General features: G+C 54.5%; 1 long non-coding RNA gene across 1 annotated transcript in view; it reads left to right on the forward strand.

Annotated features, from left to right (window-relative positions):
- Positions 1 to 297: 297 nt before the first annotated feature.
- Positions 298 to 12,859, forward strand: part of LOC135977264 (uncharacterized) — a 33,337-nt gene continuing 20,775 nt past the window's right edge. The window contains exon 1 of the long non-coding RNA XR_010594671.1: positions 298 to 1,373. This is a non-coding gene — a long non-coding RNA (uncharacterized LOC135977264). The remainder of the gene's footprint in view (positions 1,374 to 12,859) is intronic.

Below are 12,859 nucleotides of genomic sequence, written 5' to 3' on the forward strand. Positions count from 1 at the left end.
GGCTGCAAAAGAAAAAGAAAAAAGACCTTGGCTTAGAAATCATGAGAGTGTTGTAGGCTAATAAATGTCACAATGTAGTGGCCTTGTGGGGGTTTTGTGTTGGTGGAGAAAAGCTTGAAAACACAAAGTTAGAAGCTCTGTTTTTTGACTGGAAGCTGTGATTCTCACATAATCACGTGACTCCAGGAGCTGGGTCTTGAAGAGAAACTCCAAGTAGCATGAGACTTGCGATACAATTGCTAGAGCTGGGTGACGGAGTGCCCCCCCCCCCCCGCCACACACACACACACACATGGCCTGAGCAGGTTAAAAAGGGCCAATTAACCTGGTAGGCTGCCCCTGGGGGAGAGCCAGGATCTGATTAAGTCTAATTGATGATGAAGTCCAGCTGGGCAAGGGCAGGCTGGGGTTTGTATCAAGCCAGGAAGTTGCGAGGAGGAGGGTACAGGGAAGGGCTCTCCAGACACTCCCTAGACTAGAGACACGGGGAGTTGGCTAGGGACAAGGCGGATTTCTAGGGGAAGTGTAAGTCCTGGGATCTGGCTCTGGACTAGGGACTAGTGAGAAGCTGAGATGGGTGAAGTAGCCCCTGGGAGCAGAGGAAGCTTAGGCTGGTAAATCCAGAGATGAGCCAGGAGAGGGAGAAAGAAGGTAGGAAGGCGCCCAGGGAAACGAAGCCCTGGCTGGGATGATTTAGTGGAGGTTGGTCCTGCTTTGAGCAGGGGGTTGGACTAGATACCTCCTGAGGTCCCTTCCAACCCTGATAGTCTATGATTCTATGAAACAACTGCCAGACCGAGAGAGAGCTAATCCCCAGCCCCAAGGAGGCGCCCCAGCAGCGAGCGCACCCCGTTACAAGCTGGCCACGCTTTGAAATGTCTCTGTGCACCATGAGCTGCTGCCACCTTGCTCAGCACCGTGCCGCCTAGCAGCCGGCTGGGGCGTTGTCCTCTCCTGACTATCGCCTGCTGAATCGCTGACGCCACTTCTGGCATCAGCATGTGCTTTCCTCGGAGGCCTCCTGTCCAAATGCCGTGTAACCAGATGGGGCGTAGGGTGCTCCAGGCACTGAAATCTGCAGGCAGGCTCGTCTTTGGAAGGCATCATGTGAAGCTGTGAGTCTCCACGCTCCCAGCTGGCTGGATCGCTGCACTTTTAAATACCCATGAATGGAAAGGACGTGGGCAGATGAAGACGGTACGAATGGCCAAGGCGGAATTACCATCGCCCTGTGTGTCATTAGAGACGCCTCTTCGATCTCGCATTTCAGGATGGCTTAAGCGGCTTACGGGAAGGGGGCTGGATGGACAGCGGTCTTGGCTGCATGCCCTTCCATCTCTACATGGCCTCTTTGATTCCAGCCGGGTTCTTTGGTGAGTAGAGACCGACACGTTGTGTAGCTCGGGTCAGGGACTTGCCCCAAAATGTCTGCTTCTCTGGATGCCTTGGGTGTGTCTGATTGGGTCTGGAGAGAAGGCTTGGTTTGATACCGCTTTCCTCCAAAGCAGCTCACACTTGTGCCACCAAATCAGTGAATCCCAGGTGTATTTTTGCACACCCCTGACCGACAGAGCTGTGCCGACAACACCCTCAGTGTAGACCCAGCTGTGACAGACAGGGCAATTTCCTGCAATATCTTTGGGAGATCTCACTGTATTCAGTTGATCTATCATTGGGGGTCAGGGGTCATATATAATTCCATGAGGGGAGGATTACCAAGAGCCCCCATGAACTAAGAAGGAGGGGGATTAGGCAAATTCACTAGTTGTAACCACTCCAGAGAGGTACCACCACCTGGACAGGCTGCATGTACTGATTCAAACTGGATTCTCCGGATACCAATACACAAAGAAGAGACTTTGGGATAAATGAGGTCTTTCTGATCCAGCAACCAGACAGGGCCTTCTGTCCTAGAGGGGCCCGAATCCTCCCTGGGAAGGGTTGGAAGGACTTGGGCCTAGTGGGGCCCCATAAGACTGGCAGGTGACACCTGGTGCGCGTGTCGGAACGTCTCTTGGTTTTAATATGTTTTCTCGGTCATGCTTTCACCTTAAGAATAAATGTGCTTGCTTAGAAAGGGCTTTGTGGGGAACTTGTGACTGCTGGCAATTACAACTGTGCGTGGCCTTTGGCGAGAACGCAAAGCGCGGCTGCTCGGCTTGTCTTGGCAGTCTGGCTCGCTGGGGATATCGCAGTGTAGGTTGATGACTGTGCAGCCTGGAAAAAACCTGGTCAGGAGGGAGAGAGACATGAGTCTCTGCTCAAGAGAGGTGACGGCTGAGGAGCCGAAGGCCTAGAGGGGGTGCCCTAGAAGGGGGACTACGGACGGGAAATACAGGTGCAGTCGCCCTGAACTGTATGCTGCTGTGTCTATCTATGCTGACATAGCTCTGTAGTGTAGACGTAGTTTCTGCTACCTTCCAGGTCAGGCTAAGGCACACAAGTGGGGGAAGCTTGCCCCGTTGCTGTTTGTGTGCTGTCCCTATGCTCAAGGAAGCTGAGATGGCAAGTTTGACAATCCTGCCTTCCATCCCCCTTCGAATTCCCTGAACACGCCACACCAGCAGCAAGCACCTGTAAAGGTAGGAAATGCATCAGTGCCGCACAGCGCGGGCCCTGGGAGGCCCATTGTCAAACATAAAAACAAGCAATCAGGGAAGAAAAAGAAGCACCCAAAAAAGCCCCTTATCACGCCACCAGCAGATGGGGAGAACTGGCGCCGCTCGCCTTTCAGGCCGCGCAGCCCTGATAAGGTCTCGGGTAATTATAATCAGAAGAGAAAAGTGCCGAGGTAGAAATAACCAGATAATGCTGAAGGCTGCAGGAGGCCCCTGCGCTTCGCAGGGCAACTCATGTGCAATCCCCACAGCCACAGCAGAAGAGGGAGCGGGCGGATGCTGCATGGGGGATGGGGCGGTTTTTACGTTTTTCTCTGCAGAAATCCTGTCTTCGAACCAGCCGTGCGCCCCTCTGCTCCGTCCCCCCGCCTCCACTAAGTCGGTGTGTGAAAAATCCACACCCGAGGGCCCTAGCGAGGCCGAGCTAACCCGCGGTGTAGATGCAGCTAGGTCAATGGAAGAATACGTCTGGTGACCTAGTTACCGTCACGCGAGGAGGAGTTTCTACAGCGACGGAAAAACCCCTCCTGGCGGCGTAGGTTGCATCTACACTAGTGCGTTACACCGGCAGAGCCATGGTGCCGGAGTTATACTGCGGCAGTCCCCATAGTGTAGACAAGCCCAGAAGAGTGTGTTCTTCTGCCTCGTGTTGTCATTGACACTGGGGCAAAGTGGGTCAGTCGCAACCCAGAGCGGCTGTCTTTGCACCCGCTTCACACTCTGTGCTGGACTTGCCTGTGGGCAGGACAACGGGCGATCTGGGGTAACTATTTGTACCTTTCCCTAGAGGGCGGTGGGGCTAGCTAATTAAATCATGCACTTCGGGGCAGGTGCCACATGAGGTGCTGGGCCATCGCTGGGCTCCTAGGTGCTGTGCTAATACACATAAGAAGAGCAGTGATGATAAGGTGCTTTGAGATCCTCAGGTGCTGTCAGAGGCCAGAGTGCGGTTTAGTATTACCCTCTTGCTCAGCCTGGCCTTTGGTCCATCCAGAACTGCCTGTGTGGCTTTCTCTGACCCATTTACCTCCGTCCCAGCTCGGAGGCATCAGAAGTTCTGGTGGAAGCTAATGCAACAGAAAGACGGGTTTCAGCGTAGCCGCCGTGTTCGTCTGTATCCGCAAAAAGAACAGGAGGACTTGTGGCACCTTAGAGACGAACACATTTACTTGAGCCTAAGTTTTCGTGGACTCCATATATATGCTACAATATCTGTTCCAGTCAATGCATCCGAAGAAGTGGGCTGTAGCCCACGAAAGCTTAGGCTCAAATAAATGTGTTCGTCTCTAAGGTGCCACAAGTCCTCCTGTTCTTTTTGCAACAGAAAGAGTTGACTGAGCAGGTCCCAGGCCTGCAGCCACCTGGGAAAACTGGAGTCAGCATGTGTTGTGTGTGACGTCCCGTTTCCTTTGGACTTGACGAAAGGCAGGTCTCCACCTGGGCCCGTGTGGCTGGTGCCCCGTACCTGCCATTGGGGCATATTCACTGCGATCCCTAGGGGGCAGCACCCCTGCTGGGCTCGGAGCTAACGGGGCAGGCCCTGGAGCCTCCAGCGGGACATCTCTGGGTCAAAGCACCAGGCTCCATTTCCCTTCCCTCCTTCTAATCCCTTGACCCTGCTGCCGGCATTACCCTCTCAGCACCTGCGTTCTTTTTGCTCGGTGCCCCAGTTAGCGAAGGGGACGCTGATTTGAGCCCCTCGCCGGCGCAAACACTGGATCGACCTCTAAAAAGCAGGTGGGGATCACCAGGAGTAAAGTGACTAGGGGTGACTATGGGGGTGAGATCTGCTGCCGCTCGCCTCGCAAGATTTGCCTTCAAAAGGCTCAGATTCCTGGTCCCTTGAGCAGAAGCCCCCCCGCCCTCCTCCCGCCAGCGCTACAGGTCTGTGTGTGTTTGTGTGTGTGTGACTACATAGAAACCAGCAACCGTCTGTGTGAAGCTGGTTCCTTGGCTCTGCATTCTCCTCTCTGTGTGTGTGTGTGTGTGTGTGTGTGTGTGTGTGGTGCCATTACTTGCAGCAGCCGTGGCTTGGAAGAGGGGGCAGCAGAGGTCTGGTTAAAGTGGAACCGGCAGGTTTCCAAGAGGCTTTGCAATTAAGATTCCACTGAACACTCCATTTACTGTAAGAGAATACAATAACCATGGATCACTGGGCGCCTGGTTTTTCTGGATCGGTGACAGTTGAGGCAGTGATGCGTGTTTCTGACCAGGGTTAGAAGAGGAACGGTCATAAACAGCCCGCTGGGGGGGAATTCACCCCAGTGCTGAGGGCCTCAAGGGCTAGGCATTCCTTAGGCCCTCGATGGGCCTCAATCCGTGTTGCCGATCCCAGCCCAGAGGTGGATGTGGCTGGAGACCAAGCTCCCCTAAGGGTGGTGGAGTACCTGTCCTGGGAGTAAATTCAGGACTTTGCTCCATAGGGTTGCTGGTCCAGCACCTTACACTAATGCTAAATTCACTGCCTGCGGAAGTGAAGTTGGCTGGTCCGGTGGTGCGAGAGTTGGTTTGGGCTGCGGGGGACCGAGGTTCTGTTCCTTCTCTGCTTCAAACACCGTGTGACCCTGGGCACATCCCTTAGCCTCTCCAGGCCTCAGTTTCCCCTCTAACGTGGGGATAGTAGTACATCCCAACTTCACAGGGATAAAGATGTTAGAGCGGGAGGGGCTCAGGTACTCCCTGGCGGGGGCCACATCAGTACTGTAGATAGATGATGGTTGAGCCTCTCTTTGAGAGGAAGGCGGTGTTACTGTAGTGTGCTTAGCCCCGCCCAGGCAAAGCCCCTGGCTCCTCCCACCATCACTCAAGCCTTGGCTTGAATGTAAGGGGCTGATGAGGGTAACAGAGGGAAGACTGGTTTTAGGGTTGAAGCATTCGGTGGGAAGCAGAACTCCGGGGTTCCGCCACTGACTTGCTGCCTGACCTGGGCAAGTCGCTTCTCCGCTCTGTGTTCAAGTCTCCCCTCGGAGCGGTGCTCTGGGACTTACTGCATAAACGCTTGTCAAGCGCTTTGAGATTGTCAGAGGAAAGGGTCTGTGAAGGCACCAAGCGGTGTTATCACAAGGAAAATCATAACAGGTTTCCAAGGTGAGAAAAGAGCTGGTCTCATGGGTCGGGCATTGGACTGGCACTCAGACATGGGTCCTGTTTGTGACCCTGTCCCAGACTCCCTGTGGGTGAGTTGCTGTCTCAGCCAAATCTCTGTGGGCCTCAGTTTCCCCCTATGTAAATTGGAGTAGTGATCTTCCCTTCCCTCACAGAGGAGCTGTGAAGATAAATTCAGTGATGTTTGGGAGGTGCTCATATAGCAAAAGGGGTGGGCCATGTCTGTGTCACGCACTGCATCGGGCCCGATCCTGCAGTCCTCACTCCTGCTGATCCCAGGCTCTCTGGGGATGCCGGGCCCGATTCTCCTCTCGCACAGGAGTGGTCCAGCACCGGCCCAGCTAGTGTCAAAGCAGGGTGAGCAAGAGGGGCCCTGGCTGCAATGGGATTCACACACAAGGTCCCATTGTGCCAGCCTCAGGCCCGCCTCCTGTTTCAGTGGGCGACCTTTCAGCAGCTGCTCCAGCGCTGACCCAGGCTGACCCATTGGCTAGCTAAAGGTAGCAGGCTCCTGGCAGGCCACGGGCTCACACCTGCAAAGAGCAGTGGACGGGTTGCATATTTCTCTCTCTCTCTGAAACCTGAGGGAAGAGCCACATCTGGGCATCCAGCTAGAAATAGAAAGCACCTGTTTGCCAGGCACCGGGCTCACAGCCCCGCTAACTGGACGAGACCGGTACGAAATGGCCCTTTCAAACCCAGCCTGGCCTGGGATCCTCTCCCAGGACTCACTTCTCCATTTATTTATTTGTTTTACCCCCTTGCATCTGAGCCACCTGGTGGGTGCAGTTCCCTCCAGCGCCTTTTGGGGTCACTGGCGAGCAGTGTGAGGGGAGTTACTATCTTCCTTTTGCAAGGGAAGGGGGCACAAGTCCCCCTTTCTTCCCCCCAGCGCCCAGGCAGGTGGGTGCGGGAGCCCAGTGCAGAGTCCGCTGCATGTTGGCCAGCTGGGGAAGCTCTGCAGTGTCCTGGCAGCTCACCCTGAGGGGATGTTGACCCTGAAATCCCTCTAGAGACACAGCTGCAGTGATTCAGTGTAGACGCTCACAACCGCCACGGGGGAGTAGTTAATTCACCTCCCCGAGAGGGAGTAGCCTAAGATTCTTTCCGCAGCCTAGCGCTGTCTACACCAGGGCTGAGGTCAGCATAACTGTCTCCCCACGGTGTGGACTTTTCACCCGCAGCTATGCCGATGTCCGTTTTCTGTGTAGACCAGCCCGGAGTAGGCTATTCCTGCCCCGCTCCCAGGCTGAAGGACCATTTTGGAGTGATAAGTCTCTGGACCGTGAGGCTCAAGAACCCTCCCTTCCCCCCAAACACCTGTTTGTGGTGCAGTGAGCCCCTCCCACCAGCCCTGCTTATCAGCCTGGCTCCACCCCACCTCTGTGGCTATTTATACAGATTTGCTAATATAGCTCGCAACCTCGCTATTGTCATTTCAAACACTTTAAAAGTTCACCACTTCCTTTCGCTCCCCTCCGCGCCAGCGCCCTCGCTCGCTCTCTGTCATTCACCAGCCCTCTCCTCTTATTATCTTCCTCATTCATCAGTTCTCTTGCTCTCTGTCACCATCTCTTCCCCCCCCCCCCCCCCATAGCTCTGTGATGAAGTCAATGTGCAGGAGATGGTGGTGGGTTTCTAGGGCTGAGCAAATGCAGCCAGAGATTCAGCATTTCTTTATTTCACTGATCTGATTATTCATTCTTTCTATTACGGGAACCCCCTAGGAGCATTGGGGCCTCGCTGTGCTAGGCGCTGTACATACACATAATAAGAGACAGTCCTTGTCACAGAAAGCAGAGTCCCTGCAGCTGCTTGCTTTGGTGAGAGCTTCTGAGTCCAGAGCAAAGCCCTGAGTCAAAGCCTGACATCAGGGCGCGGGGGGAGCTGGAAGCGAAGTGGGTGCAGCGAGATGGGGTGCATGGGGAATGGCAGTCGTGGGGCCGGATGGATGTGTGGGGCTCAGTTTTAAATCCCGGCGCCCTGCGTGACCCTCAGAGAGGGGCAGATGTTCAGCTCCTACTGGTTCAGCTAAAGAAGGGCCGGCTTTTGCGACGGGCTGACCACTCTGCGTGTCGGCCTCATTTGCAAACCTGGCGGTAAGTGTCGCCGCTGGGTCCTTTTGAAAATCTGGCCCTGAGCTCTTTGGAATATTTGCCCCTCAGTCTCGCTGGGCCTCAATTCCCCTGTGGAAAACGGGGATCAGCCTGACCCTGCCGCAGGGTTCTGCGCTGCTTGTGAGGTGCCCAGATACCATGGTGAGGGGAGCCTAGGTATGCAGCAGTGGGTGACGGAAGAAAGTTCCCGCTGAGTGATCCCTGGAGCTGTGGCCAGACCACTAGCGTCCCGGCTAGTGGCAGAGGTGTGGGCAGTGATGATGCATCTCTATTAGGAAATGGTTTTGGGAGGGGGGGGACTCCCCCTAGTGCTTTAAACACTGCCGCAGTTTTTCAGCCCGGTCTGGGCCAGAACTTGGCTGCAAAAAGAAATGAAAATCAAGAAAAAGAGAAAGCGGGGGGGGGGGGGGGGGGGTGAAAGTGGGAAAGTAGCTTTCAGATCAGGAGGTGGGGAGGGACTGAGAGGCAGGGAGGGGGGCTCCCCCTGCATTCTTGCAGCTGGTGGCATGGATGAGGAGATTCCCCCACACACACACACACACACACCCCACCACCCCGACTTGCTTTGTCCTGATGGCCTCCCTTTGGCTCCCGTATGTTTCAGGGTGAGCGGGGATCCTGGCTCTGGAAGGATGGGTCCTGGCTCGGTCCCCTGCTCTGACACAGACTTCCTGCGTGACCATAAGCCAGCGCCTTTGGGCCTGATTTGTAAAGGTCGCGAGGTGCCTAATTCCCATTCAATGGGTTCCAAAAGACCTTTTCAAAATCTGGCCCTTGGCTTCTCAGTGCCTTAGTTCCCCGTCTGTAAACTGGGGATATGGGCAGTGCCCATCTTCTCAGGAGCAATGGGGCGCACGAGGCGCTCAGATCCTATGGCGCCGGGGCCCTGTCACTGCCGTGGCCAGGGAGATGTACCATCGTATTATCCCTCGGCATGCGATCAAGAGCGGGAGAGAGTCCATGCGACGGATGTACTGGGATCTCTTCTCACGCCCTGGCAGCCCCACTCCGGTGTCCGGTGGCCTTTCACCACTGGGCTCCCGGCGAGCGGGTGGGTCTCAGAGCCTGGGCTCCCCCACAGCGGGAACGTTGACACGCTGTTTTTAGCTGCATAGCATGAGCCCCGTGAACCCAAGTCAGTTGCCCAGGACTCTGAGCCTGGCTGCCGTGCTTTGGAGTGTAGACGTCCCCTCTGTTCCCACCTCCCAGATCCTTCGCCGCCAATCCCTTCTGTTTCCCATGCACCAGACGGTGCCAGTCTCAGGGCAGCGGCCTGGCCTCTGCTGTGGCTCCGCTTGGGACCTGCTCACCTCCAGCTGGCACTAGCAGAGGGCTCCAGGGATCAGTGGACTCAGAGTCACGTGAGGGCTCCAGAGAAACGAGGGCATTTCGGACTACCTGTCCGGAGCTACAGCCACGTTCACAGGGCCCCGCTCCTGCACCGGCACTCCCAGCTGCACGTGTCCACGGAGCTGCGCAGGCCGCCACGCGTGGGCGCCCGAATGCAGTCACAGGCATGCTGACGTCGCAGGGAGAGCCACAACCCGCGGGGGCAAGCTCACGCACTCAGCATCGGGGCGTTCCAGGCAAAGGGCCGTTCCCAGGCTTGTTCGGAGGCCTACGTGCATGATCACAGGAGTCTGAGCAGTTCCAGGCGCATTCAGGGCCGGTGCATGCACTCCCTGCAGGGGCAAGATTGGGACACTTATTGGCCGATGCACATAGGGGCAGGTGCATGGGCCGGCAGGCCTGTGGGGCCATGCGTGACGCTCATTCATAGGGACAGATGATCCTAGGCTGAGGCCCTGCATTCTTCAGCTCATGGCCTTTTCAGAATGACCCTCCCTCCCCATTCTCAAGGCTGCCTCGGGGTCTGCTCTGAGGCTTGGGGTGTGAAGGGGGGGTGGAGAATGAGGGAGGACCCCCCACACACACTGTCTTTCCTTCCCCCCCCACCAAAAAAAACCCTTCCCTGATCTTTCACCTCAAGCTGTGGCCAGTGCCTCTTTTAGAAAGTGAAGCTGCCTTCTCAACTAAAAAGATGAGAGAGAGAAAACTGGCAACCCCATTTCCTGCCCCGTGCTCTCTCTCTGTCTCCAGACACCTGGGGCTGCAGCTGCGTGAAATCCACGGCTTGTTTTTAGAGGTAGAGTCAAAAACACCAGAGAGCAAAAGGGGCGGGAGGGGGAGGTTTGACGATCAGACGCTCCAGAAAATGATTTGAATCTCGTTCAGTTGCTGGGTGGAGATTTTTGGGGGTAGGGGGTGGGGGGAACTGATTTCAGTAGCGCCAGCCCCAAGTGTTCAGGCCCTGAAAAATCATGAGATTGTCTTACAAATCACGAGATTTCTTTTTTTTTAAATCTTCTTGGGTGTTCTTTCTGTCCGCTCTTGAGGGTGCACTGGGGTCGTGTTTTCAAGCTTTTCTCTGCAGCCACAAGGGCTGGGAAAAAAACATTTTTTGAATTTCAATAAATGAAAACTGAGCTTGTCCCCTACTCACGTGACTCCCAGCCTGGCTTTAAGAAACAAACCAAAACCAAATGTCACAAGTCTTGTGATAAAATCGTGAGAGCTGTTGACACATTGCCTCACCCAGAGTAAAATCCACCTCCGCACAACCCCCAGAACTCCCATTTAAGCCCATAGTCCAGGCCCCAACTCAGGCCTTAGCTCCAAGGAAGGGGAGGGATAGCTCAGTGGTTTGAGCATTGGCCTGCTAAACCCAGGGTTGTGAGTTCAGTCCTTGAGGGGGCCACTTAGGGATCTGGGGCAAAATCAGTACTTTGTCCTGCTAGTGAAGGCAGGGGGCTGGATTCAATGACCTTGCAAGGTCCCTTCCAGTTCTAGGAGATAGGGTATCTCCATTAATTAAACTTCAAGAGCTTTCATCTCATAACCCTGTGAGGTAGGTTGAAGGATATGAAGGGAGCTCCTCACCCACTACTGAAATGCAGCCACCTCTAAGGTGGAAAGCAGCCATTGTTTATCAGCACAGAGTAATACTATGCAACACTTTAGGACAGGAAGTGAAGCAGAATCCAAGTGCCGGGGGGGAATTTTGGGAGGCGGAATGTAATTAACCAGAGTGGAATAAGGCCTACCTGCTTTGGGTAACAGTGTTGCCAACTTGCATTAGTTTTATCATGAGTCATAATTTTCAGTATATTTTTGAAAGCCCCAGCTCCTGGACTCCAGAGAAAGTCTGAGCATCTCAGCTTTCATTGACAAGAAAAAGCAAGTTTCTAGCCCTCCTGGTTGCAGAGAAAAGCTTGAAACACGTGCAACCTAAAGGTTCAAAACCAGGAGAAAATTAAAAAGAACCCCAAATGTGACATTTATTTATATATGATTTTTAAGCCAATCTTGTGATATTTTGGGGGCCTGACTCATAAGTTTTGAAGGTGTGAAGCTAGCAACACTGGTTCTTGCTCCTGTGAAAAGTGCACTGGGACCACCCACAAGCGATCAGGACCATTCAGTTTTCCCTCTCCTACTTCCCAGCAGTACCCCCTTGTACCATGATTTTACCACAGATCGTGTGGTATCTGGGGCTTTTTCTTAAATCCTCAGCTCCCGGAGTCACGTGAAACCGTGAGAATCTGTGCTCTCATTGTCAAACAAGGTAAGCTTCTAGTCTTTGCGGTAACAGAGAAAAGCTTGAAAATGTGACCCCCTAATGGCTCCAGTGCCAGGAGGCAAAGAAACAGAACTTGCCATGTAAAATCTCATGACTTTTGAGGGCCTGGCACTGCTTGTGCCTCGTTGGCTCAGGGCTGACTGAGATTGAAGCGTGTTAAGGACTGAATGTTCAGCCCCACTTCCCGCAGCACGTGGGGGCTGCCCAGGCCCAGAACTGCCCACCTGACCCCTGTCGACCTGTAACCTCTGAGAGCAGCCCCACACGAGGTGATGGTAGTACCCATCCGGACAGGTGTGTTCTCCAGGGGCCCAACTTGAGTTCCAGGGAGTTTTTCCACTGACTCCAGTGGAAGTTGGATCAAGCTCTGAGCCTGGCGTGCCTGCCAGACAGAGGGAGCGAGTCGGCCTGTGGAAGCTGCCATCCTGGTCTCTCTGTCTTGGTGCCCTGGTGAAAGGTCTGCGTGGTTGGATGTTGCACAAGCCGCTGTTGTTATAGTGAACCGGGGAGGGCCAGGATGAATCCAGCCCAGGGCCCCGGTGTTCTCAGTCCCTGTCCCTCTCTGCCATTCCCTTTGTTGGCCTCCTTCCCACCCCATCTCTCCTAGGGCCTCACTCCTGATGGCTCCGGCTGCATAACCCAAAGGGGGAATTAACACACACAGCGCACGGTCAACCTGTGGAACTCCTTGCCAGAGGGTGTTGTGAAGGCCAAGACTATAACAGGGTTCAAAAAAGAACTAGATAAGTTCATGGAGGGTAGGTCTATCAATGGCTATTAGCCAGGATGAGCAGGGATGGTGTCCCTGGTCTCTGTTTGCCAGAAGCTGGGAGTGGGCGACAGGGGATGGATCACTTGATGATTCCCTGTTCTGTTCATTCCCTCTGGGGCACCTGGCATGGGCCACTGTCGGAAGACAGGATACTGGGCTGGATGGACCTTTGGTCTGACCCAGTCTGGCCGTTCTTATGTTAAAAATCAAGAACTAAAACAAGCCAACTGGCATCTCGGCATTCGCCCAGGAGAGGAGCAGCTGCAGGGCTGGCCCAGGTTGCACTTCTCCATTCCTTTCCTGCTCCGGTGCTTTCCCTGTCAATAATCTCTGCTCAGCTAGCACCTGGGGAATGACACACCTTTTAGCTGCTTGCCCAGGTGCACGGAAATAGGTCACTCTGCTGATGCCTCGAGGGCAGGGGAAAGAAAAATACCGTTGTAGTGCTGAGATACCCAACCCAGATCAGGGCCCCTTTATGCCAGGTGCTGCACAGACACATAAGGAGAGACAGTCCCTGCCTCAGAAGAGTTTCAATAGACAAGAGGCATTACTTTAGAGTGGAAGTTCTTGCAGGCAGGGAATGTCTTTTTGTTGTGTCTGTACA

Source organism: Chrysemys picta, chromosome 23 (assembly GCF_011386835.1).
Source record: "Chrysemys picta bellii isolate R12L10 chromosome 23, ASM1138683v2, whole genome shotgun sequence".
NCBI classification, from domain to species: Eukaryota; Metazoa; Chordata; order Testudines; family Emydidae; genus Chrysemys; species Chrysemys picta.